Genomic DNA, 8035 nt, shown 5'->3' with positions numbered 1-8035 from the left:
AAAAAACGCATAAAATAAGTATATTCATAAATTTGGGTTAAAAATAATTAATTCTGGAAAAAAAATAATTTATTTTAGTGTTACTGTATTTTCTTTTCATTTAAATTATTTTTTTGTGAAATTTTGTGATATTTAAATTTTAAAGAAATAAATTAATAATCTAAATTGTTATTATAGGCGAAAAGAAAGAAAAATGAAAATAATAATTAAAATCAATTTATTTTGGTGAATAAGAATATACACCAACTCATTTAATAATAAGTTATTTATTTTAAAATATTTCGTGTAGATTTTGATCTTAAGGAAATTAACTATTCATGTACTAAATCTAAAACTAAGCTATTAAGAAATTAACTAAATGAAACAATATTTTATTTTCTAAAAATTTGGATAAATGGGCTAGGATCTATAATAAACCCAATATATCCTTTTTAAGACATTTTTAGTATTTATTTATGATGGAACTATTTATTTTATCATTTATAATAAATAGACATTTAAGAAATTGATTACTTAGAAATTAATAAGACTTAATTGAAAATTTATCTATAAATAAATGCTAAAGACCTATTTGAGTTTTGATTTAGATTAATAATAAATGATTATTTATATGTAAGTTGTTATAAATTTATTTCTATTATATGTTATTGTAATGTTGCCTTTATATGAAAACAGTAACATGATAATAAAAAGGCTTGATAGTAAGGAAATGCCGAACCATGCTTCCGGCATGTAAAAATCGTGGGACGTGTTTTTCGGCACGTAAAATACGGCGAACACAGTAAGGTTGTTTAACTTGATCTGTGGCTCGAGCAACATTGTACTGGAGGAGTAACGACTCCCACTAAGTTAGGGGTTTTTGTTTACCTAACCCTAACAGGCCCTTACATAAATCAAACAAAGATCATATGTGTTGCATTCATTAAATAAGTAATTGGATTCCACGCCCTAACACTCAAGTAGAAGTGTTAGTAAATCAGCCCTGGTACTCAAGCAGAAGGACCAGAAGTTTAATATATTTAAATAAATCTAATCTTAAAATGAATTCCCTATAATACATAAGATACCTTGCATATTATTTATTGTGATGCACTTATCTTTGCATATTACTTATTCCAATGCATATGTTTTGTATACTTGTATAATTGCGGTAAGTTTTTATGCTCAGTTTTTTTTAAAACTGACCAATTTCCATCGGCTATTCCCATATTTCGAGAGCAGATGCTGTAGGTAACTTTACATGAAGTTATTAGGAAGCTATTGTATTGTTTATGTGAGATTAGGATATAATATGTATGTAGTTTATATTATAGACGATAATTATGTATTAAAGAAAGATGTAATATTTAAAAAAAAAATTTTATTTTTTTTCTTTGTTTTTTTTTGAAAATTTTGTTTTGTTTTGTTACTTTTTCGCAATAATCACGGTTCGATAGTCTTCCGCTTAGCATTACTTACTATTATATTATATTAAACCTATATTTAGAAAATGAATGTCCGTTACACTTGGTATCAGAGCCAACGCTATTCAAACGGTCGGATCTTATTATCCTATACTAGGGAACTCCGTGATAAATTACACTTTTTGAAAAAAAAAATTTATTAGTATTTTAAATGAAATTTGTTTTTATGTAAAAATGATGTGCTTATGTGTTTTATGAGCTCAAAAAAAAATATGATTTGCAATTTAAAATATAGCTAACGCAACACTTCCCTACTTTATTAAAGGATGCCAAGAGGTGGTGGTGGAGGGTGTATCGCAAGAGGTGAAACCTTTGGAGACGAGCAACGATTTTGCTGAAGATACGACGCAAAATGCAAGAGTCCAGGCTCTAGAAAATCAATTAAGAATGATGGAAAAGAATAATGAGAGGTTGTTGAACTTAATGGAGAGGCAGATGAGTCGTTCCCATGAAGATGATGAAGGGAAATTTTATAAGAGATTGTCTAGTCATCAACCTCACAAGTATGATGGAGAACCGGATCTAGTTCGCTTCGAGGATTGGATTGCAGAAATGGAGAAACTATTGGAGGCCATAAACTGTCCTCTTGGAAAGCAAGAATCCTCTCTAGGGCATTATGCTCTTTCTGTAACCTGGAAGTGGAATCAAACTCTCATGTCCTTTTTACATGCAGATTTTCTTGGGGTATTTGGATGGAAATATTAAAATGGTGGGGTAAATATGGTGTCCTAGAAAATCGCTGTGGAAGTTTTAGTATTGAGTGGGTTGGACTAATGAAAGGTCGTAAAGGAAACAATCTCTGGAGACTTATTCTAGGCTGCGTGATATGGTCACTATGGTATGAAAGGAATAAAATAAAATTTGAGATGGTTTCTCCAAAACATTATGAGTTTGTTTATTCTTTGAAAATCAGAGTTGGAATCTGGGAAAAGGAGATGCTGGGATATGTAGGTGTCTCCCTCTAGATATAATACAAAACACCGATCCCATCTTGATGTAGACTTAGTAGTATACTGATGTAGATGCAGTTAGGTGTAGGATGACGTCTGTGGTGATGAAAGTTATGTCCTTAGCTGGTGTGTAAGGTGTAGGTTTTTATTCGGGTTGTGCAGGCTTTTGGCATTGTATGCAATACGCTATGGTCTTTATTGGTGGTGCATAGCCCACTCCTATGCTATTTCTGGGTGGCCTGTTTCTTGGTCCCCTTTCCCAATGGCTTTTTCCTTTCCCGGGGTTTTTTATGCCGGAGGTTTTGCGGTGCCCTTGGTTCAGTGTTGTTATTTCCTTATATATACAATTCTCCTAAATTTAAATATATATATATATATATATATATATATATATATATATATATATATATATATATATATATATATATATATATATATTACATCTATACTAATTACTCTGCTACCTTAAGCAAAAATTCGATTGAAACGTGTTGATCTAAATTGTCCTTTATTTCATCAATGAGTTGATGCATATCAAGGAATGCAAATCCAACATTGTAGTTAAAAAAACACAGAACATGAGAAAGATTATACATCACTTACAAAACGCAAATAAACACAATAAGGCATAAACAATCGTACACAACCTAGTACAATTTGAAACCAAATTAATATAACACAATTTTAATACTTAATTAAAGATACAAAGACATTCTTGAGAATAAAGATGATAAATTATTTACAAAACGCAAGTAAACTTATATTTGTGCAACCAAATACTTACAAAGTTGTAAACTTATATTTTTGCAAACCAAATTCATACTTACACTTCTTCATACTTATACACAAAAACAAACTTATACACAACATTTCAAGTTATAAACTTGTACATACAAAGCTTATACACAACATACCAAGCTATAAATTTATACTTAGAAAGTTATAAACTTATACTTACAATCGTAGACAACCTACTACAATTTGCAATCAAATACAACACAATTTCAATACTTTAATTCATACTTATACTTCTTAATCACGATATGTCTTACACTTTAAAATTCTTACTTGTATATACTTATTCATACATAAATACTAAAAAAACCTATACACAAGATTTCAAGTTATACACAACATTTCAAGTTATAAACTTATAATTTTAAATCCATACTTACACATAAAAGCTAACTTAGAATTACACAATACTATATTTCTTCTATCATCATATATCCATCAACTTGTCAAATTACCAACATTTCAAGTTATAAACTTTACACAACCCATATAACAAATTAAAAAAAAATTATCTATAAAAGCACCTCACATGAAACAACACTCAAATTTATCCACAAAACACAAACATAGAATTGCACAATACTATAATTCTTCTAACATCATATATCCATCAACTAGTTAATTACCAACATTCCAAGTTATAAACTTATTCCAAGTTATAAACATTAAACAACCCATACATCAAATCAAAAAAATTAATCCATAAAAGCACAAATATAACTTTAAAGCTCAAATAAGTGAGATTCAAGAAATAATATGCCTTAAAATTTAAAATTCATACTTATACACAAAAACAATCATTTAATCCACAAACACAAACAAACTTAGAATTAAAAACATTCTTTCAAGCCTATGTATATTCTAATAACAACATTCATTCAACCCTAGTTAACCCTAATAATAATACAACCTTAATAATATTACAACCCTAATTAACCCTAATTAACAAACTAATAATATAAACTAAGAAAAATGTAAAACTTCAGTGAAAAAACAAAACTTATTAATATATGAATAGAATTTACATTGGTATTTAATTGATAATGTTGTGCTCTACATATTAACCTACAATGGAAAAACAAAAACAAAATTATATTAGTACACAGGATGAAGATGAATAAGATAAACAACATGAAGAAAAACAAAAATAGAATTTAAAAAATAAGCCCTAATTTGTGGGTTTAAAGATGAGATTGCAATGGGTTAGCAAGGTGAGATTTCAATGGGTTTTCGTGGATTTTCATGGGTTAGAAAAAGAACAAGAAAGAATAAGAAGAACAAGAACAAGCAAATTTCGTAGGTTAGCAAAATGAAAATTTTGAGGTCTTCAAGGTTGAAGAACAAGGCCCTAAAGGTTGAAGATAAAGGTTTTTGTGGGCTTCGTAGGTTGAAGATAAAATAAAAATGAAAATTTTAGAGGGCTTTTTTTTACTTTACATAAGGGCGGGATTTTGAACAAAAAAAAATTAATAGTATATGCTGCGGAACCGTAGCATATACTATATATTTTTGTTTTTCCTACTACTTATATGCTGTGTCTTTAGAAAATCGCAGCATATGTGACGCAACATATAAGCTTTTTTGCACTAGTGAAGACTCACATAATTAGGATTTGGTCTATGTTTTCTTAAATTATATTTATCAACTATTATTTTTTACTACCGGTTTAATTGAATTAATTGCGAATTACAGCCATAATTTTTAGTGGTTTTGCGAATTACAGCCTTGATTTTTTTTTTTTTGCAAATTACAGCCTCCATAATTCATTTTGACCAGTATTCAGTCCAGGTGACCGGTTCCATACAAAATGATCGGTTGACCAGCGTTTTTACCTTTGACTTTCCTTTCTTTTTGTTTTAATTTTTTTTGTAAGTTTTTTTTTTTTTTTCCTTTTCTAGTTTAATTCTTCTTCCCCAATTACCTTTCTCTCTCCTTCTTCTTCTTCATCACTATTAATCGTCAAAGTCTGCATTAATCATCAAAGTACACATTAATCTTTTGTAAGTTTAATTCCTTCTTCCCCAATCAACTTTTTCTCTCCTTCTTCTTCTTTTTCTTCTTCTTCCCAAGGTTATTAGGATCGGAATTCTTCCTAGGATCGTTGAAGGGGTTGGATCGAAATCGGTAGAATCGGATAGTAGGTTCGTGTGATCCTACAGATATGCATCAATGGGCTTTGTATTACTGATTATCATTTATATTTGTTCTCTTTATTTGTTTTAAGCTAAGTTTTAGTGTAAGTAAAACCTTATTTGTCGTCATCTATTAAGTTTTTTAAAAATATTTTAATAATCATTTTTAAATTGCAAATCTAGAAAAACTTGAATTTTATAAAGGTATTGATATTATTTATACATATATATATATATGTATATATATATATATATATATATATATATATATATGTATATATATATATATATATATATATATATATATATATATATATATATATATATATATATATATATATATATATATATATATATATATATTATATATATATATATACACATAGACACACACGTGAATGAAATCTGTATTATATGAAAATATTTTACGATTGAAACAACTCATGTAGAACCGGATCGTTGGATCGTATAATCGGGTTATGATCCTACCACCAAAATTCTTTAGCTAAGCAGGATTGCACGATTCTACCAAATTAAGATCCTACCTACGATCCAAAACGGTTGCCTAGTTTTGAATCGTGAGATCGTAGAATCATAGAATCGTAGATTAGAATCGGGATATATTTCTTCATTAATTGCAAAAGAAGGTTTCAGAATTTGGGGAGATATTTTCAATCAGTTTCATTTAACCAAAAAGAAGAAAATTAATGATAATTACCTTAAAATCAGGGAGGACAAAAGTTTCAAAATTTGAAATTTGGAAGAATATAAGTAGGGATGGTTATGGATCCAGGATTCTGTTGGACCCGCCCCTTTTTAAGGGTTTGGGTCTTATTTTTTGAGACTCATCGGATCCGGATCGAATCTGGATCTAAAAAATATTTGACGGGTCTGGATCCGGTTCCTAAGGTGCAGACCCGGACCAGACCCGGACCGGACCCAGACCCTAGTTCCGCCCCTCATACCTGGACTCGGACCCTATACAATTAAATATTTTTTTTATTTTTTAGTATTATTTTGTATTTGAATTTATGGACTCGAACAAGTGTTTATAATACGATAATAAGTTGTTTACAAAATAAAAAAAAGACTCGTAAAAGGTTAAATTTTGACAATTAAAGGGACTTTGTTTAAGATCCATTAAAAACCCATCAAGAACTGTAGACCCATCAGATGCGTAGAGTCTGGGTCTGAAAATTTTAAACCCTTAAGATCCAAATTTGGGTTTAAATCTATAAGAAATAAAAGGGTCCGGGTCCGAGTCTGACCAGACCCGCCCATGACCATCCCTAAAAATAGGATAAGATATAAACCCCAAAAAACACTTTAAAGAATAATAATGGAAGACAATCCAAATTAGAGGACCATCAACAAAATTAATCTTTGGGAAGAAGTGCGTAAGTACTGCAAGCCTGGGTATTGTATTTTGCCATGTGAGATTATGAAAAAAGGGAGAGAATTGAGAAGAAAAGAGAAGACTCGAATGAGGAGGTTGAAGGTGGATATGAGTTTCAATGCAGGAATTTGGAAATTGGGAATTGGAGAATGGAATTGCAACAAAATTCAACTGATTCTTGTGAGTGGCTTGAATGAGGAGGTTGGAGGTGGATATACAGTTTCAATGGAGTTTTAATGGTAGACCGGGTTAAATGTTAGGAGAAGAATAAAATCAAATGAGAAAAAAAAATTAAAACTCAAAAAAAAAATTTTAAACCAAAAAATGAAAGTCAAAGGTAAAAAGCGTGGTCAACCGGTAATATTGTACGGAACCGGTCACTTGGCTTGAATACTGGTCAAAACGCTATTTTGGAGGCTATAATTCGCAAAAAAAAAACATCAAAAGTGTAATTCGCAATTAATTCTAATTCATATTATTATTTTGATGACATAATTAGATACGGTAAATTTAACAGAGAAATACTTATGATATTATTCATGAACATAATATGTAGGTATTTTTTCCAGATTGGTTAAGTAGTAGATTTCCCTGCATGAACCCGAATTGATTCTCTCGGATCAACATGTCTAATGCTACTTTTGGTTACTCTTTCCCATTGATTGATAATACATGGAAATAATTGTCCATTGCAGCTAATGCGAACATTTTCTAAAAACATGTTCTTGTAGTTTCGCCTTGTGAAGCTTATTCAATTTGCATCGAGAATTCTAGCTACTTGTTGAATTTCTTACTAAAATATCTCTGAATTTCTCTCATCAATAGTGGATGAATGAATTTCTTATTTTTCCTAAATAGTTATTCATCTATTATCAATAAAATGTGGCTAAAGGTGTAACACTATTCACATGTTGCAAATAAATAATGTTTTTAGGCACATCATCACACATGAAGACATGCATGTGTTTTGCATTCCTCATCTTTGCTCAAAATCTAATTTTCTCTCCTTTATTTCATCTGAATCCTTCCCTTGCCCATTTCGTTACCCACTACATTTCTTTATTTTTTTTTTCATCTTTTATCTTTCATCTGAATTTTTATGATTTACATTAGATTTTTTGTGTGGATTTATTACTTTTTTGGTGTGTCTCATCAACAATCTTCTCTCATTCACTCTTCCATTCATCTGAAATAACCATAAAATAATTCAATTTTTTCCCAAAGACCACAACTTTAAGTCTTTGATTTGCCAATTTATTCAATTTATACATTATATTTAATCAATTATAATGGTGAATA

The sequence above is a fragment of the Amaranthus tricolor genome, chromosome 2, assembly GCF_026212465.1.
Source record: "Amaranthus tricolor cultivar Red isolate AtriRed21 chromosome 2, ASM2621246v1, whole genome shotgun sequence".
NCBI lineage: Eukaryota > Viridiplantae > Streptophyta > Magnoliopsida > Caryophyllales > Amaranthaceae > Amaranthus > Amaranthus tricolor.
The sequence above is the reverse complement of the archived record's forward strand: the minus strand, read 5'-3'. Positions refer to the sequence as shown.